The sequence below is a fragment of the Taudactylus pleione genome, unplaced genomic scaffold (assembly GCF_031769625.1).
Source record: "Taudactylus pleione unplaced genomic scaffold, aTauple2 ptg001137l, whole genome shotgun sequence".
NCBI lineage: Eukaryota > Metazoa > Chordata > Amphibia > Anura > Myobatrachidae > Taudactylus > Taudactylus pleione.
Window position 1 is genome coordinate 1,932,486 of NW_028285538.1, and position 22,515 is coordinate 1,955,000.

A 22,515-nucleotide genomic window follows, 5' to 3' on the forward strand; every position below is an offset into this window, starting at 1 on the left:
CAGCTCTAAAGGGGCACCTCCTCCATAGTCCACAACATATTTATCCCACTTAGGGCTGTAACTATGTACCCGAAGTGTACCGTCACGGCCGCCCAATATATGGCACCCCTTCCCGGCACCTGAGGAGCCACCAATGGAGAGCTCCATGTCAGACCATCAGCCGCTGCCTTTGTCTATCTAATGCCTGTCTGCATGCGAATTGCAACAGTACAGTGTCAGCGGCTGTGACGGGGGAGGGGGGCACCAAATTATAACATGCCTCCGGGCATCTGGGATGAATTTACGCCATTGCTCCTGCTCATAAGCCTCCATAGACTTAAAGCAGTTTACACCATCTGAAGATGCTGTAAGCTACCGGGGCCAAACAACGAACAGCTTTGCTTTTTGGAGTTTTGTACATACAGATGTGTCCACATACATCTTACCTCTGTGCGCAACAAGTCGCGTTAAACATAATGCGTAATCACTGTGCGACTCGGCAGCGCCAGGCATCAATTTGTGCATCTTTTTACCTTCAAATGCGTCAATCGCAAAGTGAGGAAAATAGGGTGCACAGGCAGCCTCTTCTGATTAAAATGATATGCGGCATGCCTATGTTCTGTAGCAAATGCGGGTGTATCTGCATGCAAAACGCTACGTTATTGTGTCAGGGCTGTGACACTAATGTACAGTAGCGTTTTGCATGCTGATACACCCGCATTTGCTACAGAACATAGGCATGCCGCCGCATATCATTTTAACCAGAAGCTGCTTTTACATCCTATTCGCATTGCTGAGCAAACCAAAAGAATTCAAAGTTAAAAAAATCGCACAAAAAGACGCTCCGCGCTTCCGAGTCACAGCATGGCATGGTGTGACTAGAAGGACTGATTAACGCACAAAGAAGTAAAGGCACACATCCACTAAACAACAGGCAAGAGACTGCATGATTACGACATTGTAATCGTGCAGTGGTTTGTCTGTCTGTGATGTGCCTGCACTGTACGAGCAGTCGTTCAGTGCAGGCTCATCAATCATCTGGAAACATGCTGAATTTGACGTTATCGTCAGGTTGTCCAGCATGTTTGCCCGATGATGATGTCTAAACAACCAGCGGGATTGCGCAACGCTGGTCATTTAAAAATCGTTTGCAAATCATGCACAAAAATGTCTTAAACGATTAATGAACGATTGAACAATATCGTTAAATCGCTCAATAAAATCGCTTAGTGGATGTGTGCCTTGAGATGCATGTGGACACATCTGTAGGGGTGAGAACGTAGTCCCCGTTGATAATGATGGGGACTGCGATCTGCTGTGCTAATTAGCACAATGACAGAGATTTCTGTGAGTTTCTACATAATTGTATGGAAAAAAGCGTGATACATAAATACATACATATTATGATAAATCCTACCTATAGCGTGGACACCAGAGCCTCACCACAGCAGATGTATATTTAAAATATTAAACTTCATTTTCATATTCTTGTTAAACACATTTTTTTTTAGCCTCATATTAGTTTTTACCATATATTTATGCTATAAGTTACTGTGATAACAGTGATGAATGAAAACCACCATGTATAGTGCTAAACTATGGTGTATAACTCCACAACTTTTATTGTGCCTGTTCAACTACTGAAACACTTATATTTCTTGTCCAATCTGGATTACATGGTTTTATACACTTCAAACCTCATGGTTGAGTCTTCTACATACAGTGTTGGCAGCCATTTTATAGACTACTAGCTGAGATACTCGCTGTTTACTGGGTTGAAGAATGGATAGAAGTACATTGGCAGCCTTAATTTTTTACATTGCAGACCAACATTGGAGACCATGGCATATGAAAACGTACTTGGAGGAAATTAGTAACTGTCAGTGCAGGTGCAGTGTGACAGTTGATCCTCCGACTCACTGCTCTTCTGTTGGAGCTCTGCCTGCCCCCCACTGGTACATATCAGCATGTGCCTTCAGATCAGTGCAGTTTTAGGCACTGGAAGACATCCTGTGCAAACTTGCTTGAACCAAAACTTCAAATCAGAGACTCCACGGCCTACTTAGTGGGCACCATGTAGACCTCGAGGGCCCTGACAAACTTCAAACATGAAACTTAACCCTTTGGGGCGGGCTACTGAAGAAAATGTTCCTTTAATGATACTTGCCGACTTTGATGCAGCCGATAGCTTTGGCAGCAAAATTACATCCCCCCATAAGGAGATCTGCCTACTCTTTCGGGGGTGCTGGGGACTACCCAGAAAATCTTGAGCTTCTGCAACTTCCGAGAGAGTAGGCATGTATTATTATAATCCACAACTGGTTAGAAGTCAATCTTTGGAGAAAGATATTTTATATTGTTAAACTATAGATTTAAATCACCCTTGATTCAATGGGTAATGGTACAGTCCATTCATATGTGTAGATTAATATCCATAGTGTTCCCTTAGAAGGAAGATTCCAAGCCTCTATGTAGGGGAGGCTTGGCATCTTCCTTCTAAGGGAACACTGTGGGTATTCATCTACACATATGACTGGACTGTACCATTACCCAATGAATCAAGGGTGATTTAATTCAGTCATTTGTTTGTTGTGGTCTTACACTGTGGTGTTGATTATACATGTAGTTATGGCAATTTCAGAGCACTTGTGAGATTGTACATCTTTTATACCTATTGCTTTCCACATTTTGAGTATTTCTTTGGGTGTATACTCATTTTGTACTACTCCAACTGCACTTTAATTTTTATTGCGCACTCTTTTAAGATATTTACTTTTGAAAAACTATAGATTTAATTATAGTGGTAGATTGTCATCTTACCAAAAAAAAGAACAAAAATTAACCCTGGTGCATTTGTGTGCACATTAATGATACTGCCTTTGAACCTCTATATACCCCTGCCTATACCTTCTAATATCCTGCCTATAAACCTCTAAGGATGACGCTAATTTGCGTACGCAGTCATACAGTAAATAAAGACTCCAGACCTAGAACCTGTGGTTCCAAAGCACAAAGTATTATTCAAGTAAAAGTACAGCAGTTACACGCTATGATCCTCATATAATCTTAGTGCAAAGAGATTATACAGACCCAAGTACAATTATACATACGCAGCGCTCTGGACCAGATGTAGGCATCAGCAAGAAACCCCTCGTCAATCAGCATTCAGCATGAAGACTAAGAACCCAGGGTCAGAGCACACATATTTATACCCCCCAGAAATAAACAACACAATAGAAGAAGTTTGTTGCTAATACCATTGGTCCTAAAGGAGAGGCATATGTTACAAGGCATTTAACAGGTTGGTTCAAATAGACACAGCCCAGCCTCTAACAACTGGTGGTCTCTGGTTTCCCGCCTCATGCAAATCCTAACAGTTGTTCATATAATGTACATTTTGTTGCTTGAAGTCTCTGCGTTCCATAAGTTGAGAATGCATGTTGCGATCTCTCCATCGATATTACCGGAACACCGTTGAGAGAGTACGCATCAGTACAATATCAAACATGGCTTACTTATCACGTATAAAACCTTAGTTACGAAATAACCTTTATTTCCTAGCAATGATAATAAATGTGCATACTCGAATCTTATACCTTATAGCTTATGGAACTTTGTATGTGAATATGTAATGTGTGAGTATGTGGGGTTTGATGTAAAGACGCTAGTTAACTTGGGGCAGATGCGTGTGCATGGAGCTAATATTCAGCGTTTTCATACAGGGTCTTATGCATTCGCTAATATACGACTAGTTAACAGCGCAATTGTGCGTATTAATGTGTGTATGAGACATGGTGAAAGATGCAATCGCATGATGCTAATAGTAATATCGCTACATATACTAAAGTGTGAGTTTATCTAAAATGGCGCTTAGGTGGCCATTTGCAAAATGGCGTCTTGCGATCTCATTTCCAAGATGGCATCTTGCGGCCAGTCGCAAGATGGCATCGCTGAGATCCAATTTTAAACTGATCTTGTCTCAGCCAATTATCCAGCTTCGACATTCCACCGTTTGATAGCGAACAACATGCTATCACAATCTGATTTTAAAATATAATTTAGGCTTACATTTATATACTATTTAGTGTTATTATGGGATGGCACAAGGTGGTTCTTAATCCATCAATAATGTGTCTCTGAGTGGGGACATAAAACTACTATTATACGCACAACGCGGATTTTGGAAGATCATGTCAAAGGTGTGGGGATACACCAGTCCTATAAAGGCAGTCTTGAAGGGGAAATTTGAGACTTTACATTATCTGAGGTGTTTTAAAATAACATTTCAATAATACATTCTATGCATGTCTAAATATAATACAATAAATGATGGTATTTCCTAGTTCAGGGTTGTAATGCAGTTCTGTATTTATCTCGGTATTCATACTGACCACCATCATAATTTTGTGCTTTCGTTTTACTCTATTTTTATATTTTCCACACTTCAACACAATAGGAACACACCGGACACATATACCAATTATTACGATGACAATCAGTATAAGGATCAAGAATTTGCCTATGTTGGTGATCACTTCCTGGACCCATTCCCCTAGACCTGAGAACCATTTCACTGGGTTCAGCCATGAAACCCATCCTTCTATCTTCTCCCCTACTTCAGCCACTGAAGCATTATTATTATTATTATTATTATTATTAATTCCCATGTTAGCTGCAGAATTTCATCCATCTTCCAGTCTATCACTTCCTTAGGGTCGCTGGTATCATTGGTGACATAGGTGCAACATTTTACTCCAAATTGTGTGGCCAACGTTATGCAATACCCTCCAGTAACAGCAGTTAAATAATTTAACACTAGCAGTTCTTTCTTGTATGGTTGCAATTCTCTCCCTGTATACCTGAATGTGTCATCGTATATCTCGGTGATATTATCTATCAATTTAGCAAGTTCCTGAATATATCTAAAGTTTAATGTACCTCGAGCGATCCTGGTGGGATCCAATGCGACTAGAACTTGAAAGCCAGTTGTCTCACTAATTAACTGAGTGGCTTTGTGCACGTCACCAGGTATCATATTTCATTTGCCTCTGTGTTCATATTGTGTGTGAAGAAATGGTGACGGTGTTTTTTTATGTATACCAAGCATTTCAACATGTGTGAGGGTCATAACTTCTGGGACTACTCTTCCCAAGTAACACAAACCTTCGGAACTCGGGGAGAGCCACTTATACGCTTTTTTTCCCACATATAAAATATACATTATCAGGGAGAACATAAGGAATGGTATGCATCATTATCATTAAGCACATTTCCCTTGCAAACAATCCTATTTCTGGGTCTTCCATCTGGTACATGCAAGTTTCTGGCTGTATTATTTTAGCACAATAACCATCTGGCACCTTACCAATAATTTCTTTGGTGGAACTCAATGCATACCGGTACCTAAAATGTCTCCCACTAGATTTAATTGAGTGTAACAGATCATGGTTTATGGACTCATTATCAGCTCTTTGTGAGAAGGTCATCGTCTGATTATTCCCTGTCACTTCCCAACTCCCAGGTTTATTGGGGTTGGTTATGTTTAAACACAAAAGTGATCTATCTACTTGGAATTGATAGAGTTTGAAATGAGGTGGTTTGGATGAGAGGAATTTTCCATCCAAGGTTTTCCCTTTCTCTAATTCTAAAATTTCCGTGATATTCAGCGGAAATGGCACCAACCCTACATTATGCGGTCCCTGTGACACATGTGAACACACCCAGCAATCAGTTTGATTTAACACTTTGCCTACCATGCTATGATAATCCTCTAAAGGATACCCACCCCAGTACTGGTTATATTTAGGCTGGCACCGCTGGATACAATTCTCATCAACTAGGGACCCACAAAGCTCACAAATACAGGAATCTTCAGACAATAAACCTCCACACCGTCCCCGAGTATCCGGAATAACAGCTCTCTTAATAACAGTATTAAGATTGGTCAGACACTCCCCTGATTGGCATTGCACTCCTTCTGACTCCACTCCATCAGCACTGCCATCAACTCCCCTCTCCACAATCGGTCCCCCTTCACAGAAACCGGACATTCCCGAACTGACCAGGATGATGAACACTCTAAAAGAGAACATGAAAATGAACACAGCAGGCCCGTCCATTGCCACAACAAGACCTGCAGATTTCTTTTAGTTCAGGTATCTCACTACAACCTTTTCAATCCTCCCGGAACAAGTTTGCGAGCGACAGGTCCACGCTATCAGCCTCGTCTCCGACTTGTTTCTCCACCGGTTGATTGACCTTTTTGCAGTGAGTGGAATGGACCCAGGTATCTCTCTCAGCCACCTTCAACAATGTAGTACTTGCCAGCAGCACCTGCTACAGACCTTTCCACCGATCAGTCAAACAACCTGAATGCAAGAAATTTCTGATCATAACATATTCTCCTGGTTCGACATCATGACAGTTAGTTTCAGGCATATCATTGGACAACAATTTCAGTTTCTGCTGCTGTTGTTTTAACTGCAATACCGAACAGTATTTCAAAGGGAGACAGATTTAGAGGGGGTCTGAGAGTGGTCCTTATACTATGCAGGACCAACAGTAATGCTTCTGGCCAACCTAGTCCAGTCTCTGCCATGATTTTACTTAACTTATTTTTAATAGTCCCGTTCATCCTCTCTACCTTGGCACTGGCTTGCGGTCGGTAGGGGGTGTGAAGTTGGCTATTAATACCCATCAGCTTACACATATTTTGAAAAACATCACCTGTAAAATGAGTACCCCTGTCACTCTCGATGATTTTAGGGATACCGTATCTGCATCAAATTCCAGAACTATTTTCTTGGCAGTAAAGGCAGCAGTATTAGTGGCCGCTGGGTAGGCCTCAACCCATTTAGAAAATACATCAGTGCACACTAATACATACTTAAGATTCCTGCAGGGTGGTAATTGGATGAAATCAATTTGTATCACCTGGTCCATCAGTCGGTGGAATGTGGGACGGTTCGGTAGGGATCACTTTCCCTATATTCTTCCTCAAGCAGGTCAGGCAGGACATTGCTATCTTTTCTGCTTGTGAAGAAAAACCTGGTGTGCACCAGTATGCTCTCACCAACTTGCACATACCTTGTTTTCCCAGATGAGTCAGACCGTGTGCTGCCTCAGCCAGGCTGGGGTAATATGCCTTGGATGCTACTGGCTTACCTTGTCCGTCCCTCCAGAGTCCGGGGGACTCTTGCCCACATCCCTTGGAATTCCAAATGGACTTTTCCTGGATTGAACACAAATTTTGCATCTCAATTAATTTCAGCATATCAATTGTTTGGAAAGACAAAATTTTTTCAGTGGGAGAAAACATTTTTAACCCTGCTGCCCATTTTGCAGCTTCATCGGCTCTGTTGTTGCCCAGTGGCACCGGGTAATCCTCACATGTATGGGCTTTACACTTGATTACTGCCACCACTTTGGGCAGTTGGATTGCTTCTAAAAGATGTTTTATGTGTCGGGAATGTGTAACTGGTGTGCCTGCTGCTGTCATAAAATTTCTCAGACGCCATAGAGCCCCAAAATCGTGCACCACCCCGAACGCGTACCTCGAGTCAGTGTAAATGTTAGCAGATTTGCCTGCTACCAGTTCACACGCTGTAGTTAGTGCTACTAACTCTGCCACCTGGGCTGAGTGAGGAGGACCAAGAGGTTTGGCTTCTATGATGTCTGTGTCATTTACAACAGCATAACCTGTACATAATTCACCTGTGTCTGTTTGTCTATGACAACTCCCATCCGTGTAAAAAGTCACATCTTATTTCTCTAAAGGTGTGTCATGTATGGCAGGTCTAGCAGTAAAGGTCTGATTCAGATATTCCATACAATCGTGTGTATCATTATGTCCGCTGAACTCACCCTCCGCCAGTAACTCGTCTCCTTCCACCCTTTGTACATCATGTTGTACATATGGTAAATACGTTGCTGGATTCAGCGTGCTGCAACATTTAACAGTGATGTTCGCAGGTGCGATTAGAGCTAGTTCCCATTTGGTAAACCTAGCCAAAGAGACTAGTCTGGTTTGAGCAGAGTTCAGCAGAGCAGATACGGTGTGGGGGGTATAGACAATCATATCATGACCCAATACTACGTCCTCACTTTTACTCACCAATAGAGCGGTAGCTGCTACACTTCTCAAACAGTTGGGGAGTGATATTGCCACAGTGTCCAATTGGGCACTGTAGCATGCTACGGGCCTACTGGCATCACCATGTTTTTGTGTAAGGACACCTGCAGCACAACCATCGGCTTCCGTACAATGCAAATCAAAAGGTTTTTCATAATCAGGTATTCCCAATGCAGGTGCTTTGGTCAGACTATCCTTAAGATTAAGGAAAGCCTGCTCTGACTCCTCTGTGTGTATGACACGATCGGGCTTTTTGGAAGAGATTTTGTCCTATAAAGGCAAGGCCAAAATAGAAAAACCTGGGATCCTCATTCTACAGAATCCACACATTCCCAAGAAGGTACGAATTTGCTGTTGATTCTGCGGCAGTGTCATGTTCTGTATGGCCTGGATTCTATCATTTGTGAGATGTCTTAACCCCTGGGTTAGGCAGTGTCCCAAATATTTTACTCTGGATTGGCACGGCTGTAGTTTTTCCTTAGCCACCTTGTGTCCTGTATGCGAGAGATGAAGCAACAAAAGTTTAGTATCATTCAAACATGACAAAAACGAATCAGAACACAGCAATAAATCATCCACATATTGAATTAGAACAGATCCATTTGCAGGTTCAAAAGATTGTAAACAGTCGTGCAATGCCTGGGAAAAGATACTGGGGCTGTCTATGAAACCTTGAGGCAACCGTGTCCATGAATATTGCACACCTCTGTATGTAAATGCGAATAGATACTGACAGTCAGGGTGGAGAGGCACAGAAAAGATAGCAGAACAGAGGTTAATTACAGTGAAATGGGTTGCATTTGGAGGGATCTGCATAAGAATGACAGCTGGATTTGGCACTACGGGGAATTGGCTTTCTACTACCTTATTAACACCTCTAAGGTCCTGTACCAGCCTAGAACCCCTCCCACCACTCTTCTTCACTGGAAAGATGGGACTGTTGGCTACACTAGCTGTATGAACTAAAATTCCCTGTTGCAATAATCATTCAATTATTGGAAAAAAACCTAAATCTACCTCCTGTTTTAGTGGGTATTGGGGAATTTTTGGAGCTTGCCTACCACTTTTCAAATATACCATTACGGGGCTTACGTTTGCCATTAATCCAGTGTCCTGTCCATCCTTAGTCCAAAGGGAATCTGGAATTTGGGACAACATTTGATCTACCTGGGATGGATTTTCATTTAAACTGGTAGAGTGATACATTATCCTTTGGGGAGTGTCCAAAATATCCCGCACCTCGTGCGCAACTCTCTCAGGGATATCTAAAAATACACCATCAGGGGTGCAATATATAATACATCCCATCTTACATAACAAGTCTCTACCCAGTAGGTTAGTAGGAGCCGCAGCAGCCAGAAGGAAAGAATGCCTGGTATGCAACGGCCCAATAGTAATCTCTGTGGACTTTGTTAAAGGATAATGTTGCACTTTACCTGTTACACCCATTGTTGGTACTGTCTTGTTGGTCACCTGTAAATTAATGGGAGATTTTATCACTGACCTGGTCGCCCCTGTGTCTACAAGAAAAGGATATTCAGTACCAGCTACATCAACCATCATGACCGGTTCTTCCCTAGTACTTCCTGTTAACCTGACTATCTGTAGACTACAGGTATGACCTGACCCCTAGCATTGGCTACCATTCTCCAATAAAGCATCAACGGCCACAATTGGAGCTGGTGCTTGCTGGATATTTGCTGGTCTCTGTGCGTATCCCTTATGGGGATATACAGGTACTGTCTGGTTTGGGGGTCCTACCCTTTTTACTCTGCAGGTTCTACTTAAATGTCCTGGCTGGTTACAATTAAAACATTTTCGTGGATCGGATGAAGACACGGGTTGTTGCGAGGTTTGAGCAGGGGGAAGAGGTGGTGGATATGGGTAGGGATATGGAGGATAAGGGTATTGTGGGGGATATGAAGTTTGTGAGTAGTGTGGGACCTGTGGTTGTGTAGGTTTAGTAGAATAGAGCTGTGTTTGCTGTTGCGTGGGATTAGTGAGGGCATATAACTGTTCAGGTGTAGGTGTGTGTGTAGATGCAAGTGTGTCTATTGGCTGTGATGTTACCGTCATTCCTTCCAGAGCTTGAATACTGACAGCCATTAGTTTTGTCGCTCTGGGTCGCTCTCTTCTTTGAGATGTTCTTATCATGTTCTATGGCAGATTCTATGAGTGTATCTATTGTGACTCCCCTCCAGCCAGGTTGTGAGGTCTGAACCCGAGTCTTTAAGTTTTCCTTAAGACCGTCCATATCTTCTATCCCAGTGTACTGGGTGATAGCTTGCAGAGCCCGGTCGCAATACTCTTCTGCAGATTCACTCTCCTTTTGCTTTATGGTGAAAATTTTGTTCCAGTTAACTACTACCGGAAAATATATACCCAATTGAGTTACAATGCGGGAAATGTTACCTTGGTTTACTTGGTCCGTTAAGGGAACGCCACCATCCAATACACAATCCGTGATAAATTTTGTCACGTCGGTATTGCGTGGTAGACAGGCCCTTAACACCACACGCCAATCTTTATTAGTTGGCTCATGAGAACTACCCAAATTCCTCAAAAATCTCTGACATTTGGCTAGTTCCTTTTTGGGATCGGGGAAATCATTTATGATGGAATTTAGTTCTGCTCTTGTCCAAGGACAATGCATTACCACTTCCCTTGTGGGCACTACACCGTTCGCATCTGCATTCCCATTCAGAACAGTTATTGTCCGAATGGGATGCAGACCGGTAGCGCTGCTACCTTTGACCTTGTTACTTGGCTGGGGGTTTAATCTGTTGCTGCTACGTATGGTATTAACAACTTCCTCTACGGGTGCAGAGGGTGTTAGCACTTCCCTTGCTGTTACCGATGGAGATGGCAGCACCACTCGTGATTGTCGTGGCGTAGCATCTATCATTTGTACAGCATGGGAAATGGCAGACATTACAATAGGCTCATCATTCACATCATGAACATTTTCTTTATAGTTGCTTAAGAGAGGGTACAAATTGCTTGTTACATATTTATGGGTATTTTTTGATAACTGTACTTGCACCTCCATCCACATAAGGTGGGAGTGGTGCGCGTGAACTGCTGGCAATACCTTCCATAACGCTACCTTGCTGCAAGTGCACACCATTTTGCGGCTTGCCCGCATTGCAATTCAGAGTCGCGAATGTATTTTATGGCAATGCGCTCGCAACGCTAGTTTGCGTCGCTTGCGCATTTTTAAGCCACGCATCCCCTTCATGCTGCCACAACTTTAAACATTCATAATATTTGACCTTTTTCTCTCGGGAGCGCATCAGGCTGATGTGATCCCAGACATTATCTAATACATCTTTAGCAAAACTACCAATTCTGGGAAACGGTCTAACACTCTTCATTGTCATTTTAAACCATACATCACAATACCTTATTGCATAAGTACCGTACTTAGTATGCATAATACGACGGGCCGATCCAAACGGCGCTTCCATTAGCAGCACATCATTGTCTAACATCTCTATTGTTTGCATCCCCATTCTGAGACAACTCCTATGTTTTTCAATAAAGATTTAAACTGGTGAAAGACAGTCAAGATACTTTCACTTACCTGTGGATGATTTAAACAGCAGTGCCCACACACCTGTGAAGATTTGAAGAAGGCTACTCTACACACCCGGATAAGATTTAAGAAGACAACTTCCACACCTATGGAAGTTTAAGTCGGCTACTTCCACGCACATCTCTACAACAAAGACAACATGTACACCTGCTACTGTGTATAGAACGGTAAGCTGCTTACCGAGCGGCAAGCACTTAGCCCTTAAAGGTCATACGGTACCTCTAACTATAGGGAACAAGTTACCCCTACCAACAAATACTCACTGTTACACACTTTTTTCCTGCGCAGAAAAATACACGTTAACCCAGATATTGACAGCAATTTAAAAGAATGTAAACCTCAACGGCTTTGTTTAAACACGTGGCAGCACGACCGGAAGTACGTATACGCTATTGTGCGACCAGTCGCATACACAATAATGCGACTACCACACAACCGTATGCCAACCTTTAGCTGCGTACACAAAAGTGCGTCTTTACTGTGCACAAAACTGCGACTTAGCCACCTGTTCAATACTGCGGCACCCCTTTAAATGTTAGGTTCTATCAACAAAGGAAAACAAACTTTTTCCTCTCTTATCCCTGGATTCTAGTCAGTGTCCCTGGCTCACACGACAACGGGTAGTGATCTCTCAGCACCGAGCGGTTGCAGGTTAACCCTGCATGTGGCCACTCCACCCTTTGGTGAGAAATCGATAACCGTAAGTGCCGTCTGAGCGGGTAAGTGACTTCACTACGAGCCCCCAACTAACGATACTGCCTTTGAACCTCAATATACCCCTGCCTATACCTTCTAATATCCTGCCTATAAACCTCTAATCAGCATTCAGCATGAAGACTAAGAACCCAGGGTCAGAGTACACATATTTATACCCCCCAGAAATAAACAACACAATAGAAGAAGTTTGTTGCTAATACCATTGGTCCTAAAGGAGAGGGCATATGTTACAAGGCATTTAACAGGTTAGTTCAAATAGACACAGCCCAGCCTCTAACAACTGGTGGTCTCTGGTTTTCCGCCTCATGCAAATCCTAACAGTTGTTCATATAATGTACATTTTGTTGCTTGAAGTCTCTGCGGTCCATAAGTTGAGAATGCATGTTGCGATCTCTCCATCGATATTACCGGAACACTGTTGAGAGAGTACGCATCAGTACAATACCAAACATGGCTTACTTATCACGTATAAAACCTTAGTTAGGAAATAACCTTTATTTCCTAGCAATGATAATAAATGTGCATACTCGAATCTTATACCGTATAGCTTATGGAACCTTGTATGTGAATATGTAATGTGTGAGTATGTGGGGTTTGATGTAAAGACGCTAGTTAACATGGGGCAGATGCGTGTGCATGGAGCTAATATTCAGCGTTTTCATACAGGATCTTATGCATTTGCTAATATGCGACTAGTTAACAGCGCAATTGTGCGTATCAATGTGTGTATGAGAAATTGTGAAATATGCAATCGCATGATGCTAATAGTAATATCGCCACATGTACTAAAGTGTGAGTTTATCTAAAATGGCGCTTTGCGGCCATTCGCAAAATGGCGTCTTGCGATCTCATTTCCAAGATGGCGTCTTGCGGGCAGTCGCAAGATGCCGTCGCTGCGATCCAATTTTAAACTGATCTTGTCTCAGCCAATTATCCAGCTTCGACAACATCATACTTGCCTATACTCCCGGAAGTCGTGGGAGGCTCACGATTTTTTGGGTAGTCGCCCCGCACCCCCAGAAGTGTAGGCAGATATCCCGCATCCTGCCCACTTCCTAGATAAGTGTGCAGGATGGGGAGTTTTAATGGGGAGAGCCCGCAAGGAGGGGGCAGGGTTATACAGCACTACTTGCGTGATTTAGCCCCAGCCTAATTACATCACCAGTCCGGCCCCATCCCCCGAACCAGCAGCTCTTCCGGAAAGGATGTATTCAAAGTCGGTAAGTATGGTGCCCACCTGGTAGAGAATCTAGACCGTAAGCTCCACTAGGGGCTTTTATGTAAGCTCTTTGAATAAAATAAATCTGAAGGATAAATTACACCACAAATGTGTAGTCATATAGGAACATTTATAATGGGTGCAGGGTGTGCGTTGCACATTGGCCCCCGGGTATCATCCTATAATTTTAGGCGAGTACCACCACCTATTTCCATAGAAAAAAAAAGCACTGAATAATACAGAATACATTTGACAACAAACTATATGTGGACAGGAGAAAGCTGATGTAAAAATATCGGCATGGTTGCAATGTTACTTAATGCATTGTAAATGTGTCGGCAGTATAACATTAAAAATTATTTTAAAATTAGTCTTTATGATCAGGTTGTTAATATTCATAAAATGTAGCTGTTCAAGTCACTAGGAAGCAGTTACTCCTGAATATAGGTCAGACCTCAGTCATTACTCAGACAGGACCCCAGGGCTGCCAATGCTTTACTAAAAAATGGATGTTTTATGCCTACAAAATGGCTTCATCCACTGTCTACTCTAGAATAATTCAGTTGTCATTAACGATCCAAACAATTCCTTGTACTTAACCACTTACCTGGCATAAGATGCAACAATGTCAGAGGAGCCTGCCAACTGTTGCCAGGCTCAGCCCACCCAGGCTGATACAACTTCCATTCTCTCTCCTGGCTACAGTAACTGCTGGGCGGGGGGGGGGGGGGGGGTTGATCCTGGAGGTGGCCCATGTGACCGCGCCGCCTTCATCCACCACTCACACCAATGTCACTGACGGCTTTGTAGCCTGTACTATTCACCCACCTCTCACACCAATGTCACTGTGTGCTCTGTGCACAGACTGGTATGTAGCCTGTCCTATTCACCCACCTCTCACACCAATGTCACTGTGTGCCCTGTGCACAGACTGCTGTGTAGCCTGTCCTATTCACCCACCTCTCACACCAATGTCACTGTGTGCCCTGTGCACAGACTGCTGTGTAGCCTCTCCTATTCACCCACCTCTCACACCAATGTCACTGTGTGCCCTGTGCACAGGTTGCTGTGTAGCCGCTCCTATTCACCCACCACTCACAGCAATGTCACTGTGTGCCCTGTGCACAGACTGCTATGTAGCCTATCCTATTCACCCACCACACACACCAATATCACTGTGTGCCCTGTGCATAGACTGCTATGTAGCCTATCCTATTCACCCACCTCTCACACCAATATCACTGTGTGCCATGTGCACAGACTGCTATGTAGCCTATCCTATTCACTCACCACTCACACCAATGTCACTGTGTGCCCTGTGCACAGACTGCTATGTAGCCTATCCTATTCACTCACCTCTCACACCAATGTCACTGTGTGCCCTGTGCACAGACTGCTATGTAGCCTATAATATTCATCCACCACTCACACCAATGTCACTGTGTGCCCTGTGAACAGACTGCTATGTAGCCTATCCTATTCACCCACCACTCATACCAATGTCACTGTGTACCCTGTGCACAGACTGCTATGTAGCCTATCCTATTCACCCACCACTCACACTAATGTTACTGTGTGCCCTGTGAACAGACTGCTATGTAGCCTATCCTATTCACCCACCACTCATACCAATGTCACTGTGTGCCCTGTGCACAGACTGCTATGTAGCCTATCCTATTCACCCACCACTCACACCAATGTCACTGTGTGCCCTGTGCACAGACTGCTGTGTAGCTTATCCTATTCACGCACACCAATGTCACTGTGTGCCCTGTACACAGACTGCAATGTAACCTATCCTATTCACCCACCTCTCACACCAATGTTACTGTGTGCCCTGTGCACAGACTGCTATGTAGTCTATCCTATTCACCCACCACTCACACCAATGTCACTGTGTGCCCTGTGCACAGACTGCTATGTAGCCTATCCTATTCATCCACCATTCACACCAATGTCACTGTGTGCCCTGTGCACAGACTGCAATGTAACCTATCCTATTCACCCACCTCTCACACTAATGTCACTGTGTGCCCTGTGCACAGACTGCTATGTAGTCTATCCTATTCACCCACCACTCACACTAATGTCACTGTGTGCCCTGTGCACAGACTGTTCTGTAGTCTATCCTATTCACCCACCACTCACACCAATGTCACTGTGTGCCCTGTGCACAGACTGCAATGTAACCTATCCTATTCACCCACCTCTCACACTAATGTCACTGTGTGCCCTGTGCACAGACTGTTCTGTAGTCTATCCTATTCACCCACCACTCACACCAATGTCACTGTGTGCCCTGTGCACAGACTGCAATGTAACCTATCCTATTCACCCACCTCTCACACCAATGTCACTGTGCGCTCTGTGCACAGACTGCTGTGTAGCCTCTCCTATTCACTCACCTCTCACACCAATGTCACTGTGTGCCCTGTGCACAGACTGATATGTAGCCTATAATATTCATCCACCACTCACACCAATGTCACTGTGTGCCCTGTGCACGACTGCTATGTAGCCTATCCTATTCACCCACCACTCATACCAATGTCACTGTGTGCCCTGTGCACAGACTGCTATGTAGCCTATCCTATTCACGCACACCAATGTCACTGTGTGCCCTGTGCACAGACTGCTATGTAACCTATCCTATTCACCCACCACTCACACCAATGTCACTGTGTGCCCTGTGCACAGACTATGTAGTCTATCCTATTCACCCACCACTAACACCAATGTCACTGTGTGCCCTGTGCACAGACTGCTATGTAACCTATCCTATTCACTCACCTCTCACACCAATGTCACTGTGTGCCCTGTGCACAGACTGCTATGTATTCTATCGTAATCAAGTGAACATGGGCCCAAAGCACCTCTCCCCCCACCCATTATTGGCTGCATGCATGGTGCCACACCTATCTCTTGCATTGATGATGTCAATAAATTTTGTTCTTGTTATTGCGCAATTTTAACTTCATGGATTAAGATGAAACAAAGGGCAGGTTATTTCTAGGAGCTTCCACTACAAAATAAAAATCAGTTGAGTAGTTTTTGTGAGAATTTGCAACAAACAGACAGACACAACATTCTTATATTAGTATAGATCTGCATATTTGTTAATAAAATGATACTGAATCTGGTTTAAATATCTATTATTTACACATTCTGATAATAATAAAAGAAATCAACAATTTTGGGAACATTTTTGAAAAAAAAATATTAGCTAGTTGATTTGTTAAAAGAGATGCACAAAATAGTCACAATTCTCATTAAGGGGCTTATTTATCACAATCAGCATTTTTAATGTGAAAATGAATATTTTCACACAAATGTACTAATCTGTTCTTGCCAGGAGACGGGCTCTGATAAGAGCCCATCCTGGCAAAAAGCTGGAAGCAGTGTGATAGCGTAAAGATGTCACATGGCTTCCTGGTTCGGGTCCTCAGTGAACACTGGGCATGATTGGCCATAGGCCGGCGCAGTCCCTGTGGGGTGACGGAGAGGGACCCGGAGAATCTCTCTATAAAAACTTGAAAAGTAGTAGCCCCCAGGCTACTATATAATACTATCGAGGCCAAGTTTCGGAATGTTTAGCAGTTCTGAGCTTGGTAAATCTGGCAGCACAGCAGCTCCTATTGAAAACTATGGGTCTGTATTTGCGGTTGAAAATGGAGGAACCACGGCAGATATCTGCTGCAATCTCTCCGTAGTACATCTGGGGGATCCTTTAATATGGGTACCCCTGAAAACAGCCATTGTTGGGAATATCCCGCAAATATTTAATAACCAGACCCCCAAATAGTATAAGAGTTTATAACAACAGCTACTTTGCAGGCAACAATTTTTTATTTTTTTTTCTTCCAATGGATGAAAAATAGTAAACTATTTTTTTTTCAGTTTCCTATTAAAGTGAACATTAACTATTTTGTCCATTTTAACTATTGTGCATTTGCTTCCTTAATTTTTACATATGCAGTATATTAGGTTGGAGACAAAATAGAAAAAAAATAGAAACCACTTAGTGCTGGGGGGGATGGTTAATTTAAATTATTTTTTTTGGGGGGGTGGGGGGGCACCAACATTTATCTTGCCTCCGGGCACCTGGGATGAAGTTACGCCACTGCTTTGATCCCAGGCTTTCGGACAACTACAGTGATCTCAGAAAGCCCAAATGAAGTCTAGTGAAAAGGAAAGTCCAAATTTAAGGGTCTATTTACTAAGCAGTGTTAGGAGACAGAGTGAAAAGTGATATGGTGCCAGCCAATCAGCTCCCAACTGCCATCTCACAGGCTGTGTTTGAAAAATGACAGTTGGGAGGTGATTGGCTGGTACCTAATCACTTTTCACTCTGTCTCCCAACTGCTTAGTAAATAGACCCCTAAGTCTCATGTGGGCTTTCCATTTCACTAGTGTCAGTAAAAAAAAAAAATCATCCCGACATCTGCCAGGTCACTTCAGTCATCTTCCCCTCCGCAGCTCATGCTGTCCCCACCACCTTTACCCAGCCCCTCCTGACCTGTCAAAATAACCATGCTCGTGCCCAGTCCTCTTCTCTTCCATCAGTGTACAATGAGAGCCAGGGCATGCGCTGGGCATGTTAGGATTGATGTGCATGTGCAGCTGCTGCGATTAGGTTATCACGCAAACGTGCGCGATGACCTACTTTAAATAAGGGTCCTATTTTCTAATAATAGATAATGCCCTGTTCCTTTCCAGCATCAGTACATCCTTTTCAAAACTCCAACATTTACCTACAAAAAAAGCCAGACTTTAGGCATTTGATAAATCACTTACTTTATTTAAATTTACTTTAGTGTTGTTTATGTTTGAATTTACATATTATAATATTTGCAAGAAGGTAGCCTGATAGTATCTGTTGGTCTAACTGGGATTTCACAGTTGTAAAAGAAAACTAATTTTTGCTGTTATGCACTAATAGAGGGTAATCAACTGGCTATTACAAAGGAACTTTCTTTTTCAAAATACTAAACAATTAAATGCAGTTCTTTGTAGATATAGCAAGACAACTTCAACAGAGTATTTTACCTGGCTCATTTTATAGAGAACAGACGTACTGTAGCAGACACAGAGTTATAGATTAATAAAATAGATTAATATTGCCCAATTTGTGAGCATATGGTCATGGTTCTATACCATTTTACCCGTTATATAACTCATTAGGTTTTGCCCACTCGTATTAGCACAGATGAGAATAGACAAAATGGTTATTTCCTGCCATCATATTCCAGATTTCTATTACTAAATGAAAACATGCTAAAATAAGTTCTGAATTACATAATTTGTTTCCAGTTTTAATAAGGAGCACTTTATAATAATAAAATTTATTTAATAATACAAACTTCCATGTAATAAGCCTGGTCCATAATTAAGTGACCTTAAAAGTAATTATTTAACCACATAGCATCTCTTTACTCTATATTTACAGATATTTCAGAATAAACACATTGGGGTTATTTACAGACAGCAAAACACTACAGCAATCATTCAGATGTTTGGGTTCATTAACATGTACTAGACAGATTGATTGCTGATCGGCTGCTAGATTTTGACACCACTGTATTTTGTACAGAAAAAAAAATCACCAGTGGAGCAGATTATAGGCATCCAGCCTACTGATACATACAATAAAACGGTTACAAGTGAAAACAATGTATCACAGAAAGTTTGTTTTCCTATGCTGGTAAAATATTTAGTAATAGTCTTTTTTTTTTTTTTAAAGTCTGGAGGGATTGTGTTTATGAAGAGTTTTAGCAGGCTGCAGGAAGGTCTCCCCAATTATCTGGAATCTCATGGACTACTAGAGTATAGGCTAGTTCCGTTTTAGCCCTTGTCTGTAGGAAGCATTCTTCCAATCTTCTTCCAAGAAGCCTGAGGCAGCCACTTATTTCAGAGTACATGAATGGTTTTCAAGTCTGTTCAACTGTTGTAAAAGTCTAAGGTAACATCTGTTTGAACATCTCTGACAATGCTGCAAGTTCAAGTAGCCCAGTGATAGGTGAACTCTGCCAGTCTGCTGCACATGAGGAACCTGTTTTTTGGCCAAAGAATTGAGCATTGCATGGAAGTTTCCTAAGCAAATTACATTTTAATATGTGTAATTTTCCTGAATATTCTGATAACCTTTCAAAATCAGTTATTTCCCATATATCTAGGGAAGCCAATACCAGTATTGGATCCTGAGATTTAGCGTAAAAAGAATATTGAGAGTTGAATCCTGGGATTGGTGCCTACAATCACAGGATTTCTGGGATTAAGCTGCAGCAGGCTGCACATCTTCTCTTAGCCCGGGCAGAGCTGAGCACTAGTTCTGTCAGCTCAGACGCTGCCCCTGGGCCTCCTATGGCTGTGCGGCTGTGTGTGACATCATAGGGGTCACGAGGCGCAGCCACACGCCAGCCCGTCTGTCTATAAAGCCGTGCCCACCCAGATGTGGAGTCTGCTGTGGGCGGCCAGCTATTGCTAAGCGGAGGCTGAGTGCTGACACACTCGCTCACTCTAAGTGGTGCCTGCAAAGGAGGACTGAAGTTGAGTGCCTGGCTGCTGTGAGAGGACCATGTGGGAGTCAGGACTCGGGAGGGACGGGAAACGTTGCCTGCTGCTGCCTGCCGGTGCCTGTCCTGGCCCTGCACTCTGCAAAACTTGCTGAAACCTGCCGTTCTTCAATCTGGACTGGAGGAGGGCGAGTCAAATGAACGTGACAAACTGCATTTGACGGTTGTCAGATATTCATAGTCAGATCAGGGACTATCATCATTCTGTTGTTACTTGAATAGCTTACATAAATTTGCTTTTAAAGGCTTTAATACTTGTATTTTGAAAATGTTAATAAGAGAGTCATTTTCACACTTTTATTTGTACTAGTCACTCATTCTTAGAAAAAGTACAAAATAATAATATTTTCATTGATCAACTCAATTCCGGGTATTGCAGGAATCCCGGGATTGAGATTTTTTTCAATCCCAAATCCTGGGATTGAAAAATTTAGGCAGGATTGACTTCCCTACTCATATCCAAAAAGAACATTTTCACCAAGCGATTCTATTTAGTGTACTCTTTTGAATGTTCATTGCCTTGAGGCTCCTGAGCGTAAAAAAACTGTGCTCCTTTCTCTTTTGGAACCTCTTCTGCCACTTCAGGGACTATACAGTCAGTTCTCTCTGCTTCCCTTCCGCTGGTGGTTGAGCCCAAAAAGCCTTGGCTGTTGGTCAGTCTGTGCCATTTGTTCCTGGGTATGATGACTACAGAAACAGAAATTTTCAGGCTCCTCTTTATGGAGAAGCATGGCCTGCTGCATTACCAGTGTCCTGAGTAGTTCCAAGGTTCCGAGTGCATCCATGGCCCAGATGTGTACCACAGATGTTTTACTGGAGATATGACCGGGGAAGACAGTGGGTATTGGTGGAATTATAATTATTTGCATTTGAGACTGTAGTGTCCTCACCACTATTTAGCAGATCGGATTCTTCAATATCGGGAATGGGCCCAGTTATAACATCTCATCCTGATTGCTGCTAATCAACCTTCTGTGTTTCCCCATCTCATGTTCCTCTTCATTAGTAATCCCTGGCGAAACTGAAACTGCTGGTCTGGGAATGGCCATACCTGTTATCAGACCCTGCCACACATTCTTCTCAGACATGGGGTAAATGTATTAGCCTGCAGCTTTGAGACATCAGCGAATCCCATGCGAAACTGCCAAAGTAGCAGTCTTTTAATAGACAAATTCAAACTAGAAGACTGCTACTTTAAAACATTGGGAGTCTTGCACGGGACTCGCTGATATCTCACAGCTGAAGCCTATTACATTTACCCAATGGTGTTCACAATCAGTTTATAAAGTTGTGCTCCATATTCTGACATGGATATTATGAAGATCGCCTTGTTATCTGTTGCCATTTGCCGCATTAGCACAGTATTGAGTTTGGACAACAAGACTGAAGATGTGTTTGCTGTCTGAAGTGGTGGCCAGAATCTTGCTGTGGCATCTAAGGATCAAGTTGTCATCCGGTCTCTGAAGCAAAACCAGGATTTTCTCTAGCAGCAGTGTGTAAATATCTATTATCTTATTCCTGTTCACCTTCCATGCCAAAGGTTCCCCATAAAACATCTTCAGCTATGTCAAATCTTGATTTCTTAGCTCATCAATCACTGGTTACTCTCCAGATTTTATGTAGAACAGGTCAAGTCTTCGTTGATAATCTTCCAACCTCTGCTTGTTCTCTGCTTCTTTGACAGCCTGATTCACATAGTGTAGGATCTGCCAGCAGTGATACGCAGCCTTCTTTACTTTTTTCTTCTTCTCCAGTTAGTCTGAATTATTGGAAATGTAGTCCAATAGAAGGTGATACTTCGTAAGCCTTTGACTTTTAGTCAGAATAATGTTTTTCAGTTGCAAATGCCTGCACCAAAGATTACTCCCTGCAGCCTGAACAAACAATAAGAACTTGGAGTGACTTTAACATCTACAGAGCAAAGGGCTGGTTACTACAGAGAGTGGCTGTTGCTTGCCTTAGTCTTCAGGCCCACAAAACCATCTTAGAACATATTGGTAGATGTATGAAGCGGTGATAAGACTGGAGAAATGTGCCAGTGGAGAAGTTGCCCATTGCAACCAATCAGCTTTGAGGTTGCAGTTATCAAGTACATTCTATAAAATAATAGGTAGGAGCTGATTGGTTGCCATGGGTAACTTCTCCACTTGCACATTTCTCCACTCTTTTCACTGCATCATAGATCTACCCCACTATCTCTAATCTGTTTAGTATCAGAGTATTCATAGCGATTTCTGACAGCTTTAATTTGCTCTTTACACCATGAGGCAATAGTCTCCTCCAGATGGAAAACAGACTTCAT

The 22,515-nt window shown here is 42.8% G+C and overlaps 1 protein-coding gene and 1 pseudogene across 3 annotated transcripts in view; both read right to left on the minus strand.

Annotated features, from left to right (window-relative positions):
• GPD2 (glycerol-3-phosphate dehydrogenase 2) overlaps window positions 1-22,515 on the minus strand; it is a 292,752-nt gene that overhangs the window by 61,202 nt on the left and 209,035 nt on the right. The window lies entirely within an intron of this gene.
• The window catches only part of LOC148453515 (rho guanine nucleotide exchange factor 12-like), a 2,035-nt pseudogene continuing 220 nt past the window's right edge, over window positions 20,701-22,515 (minus strand).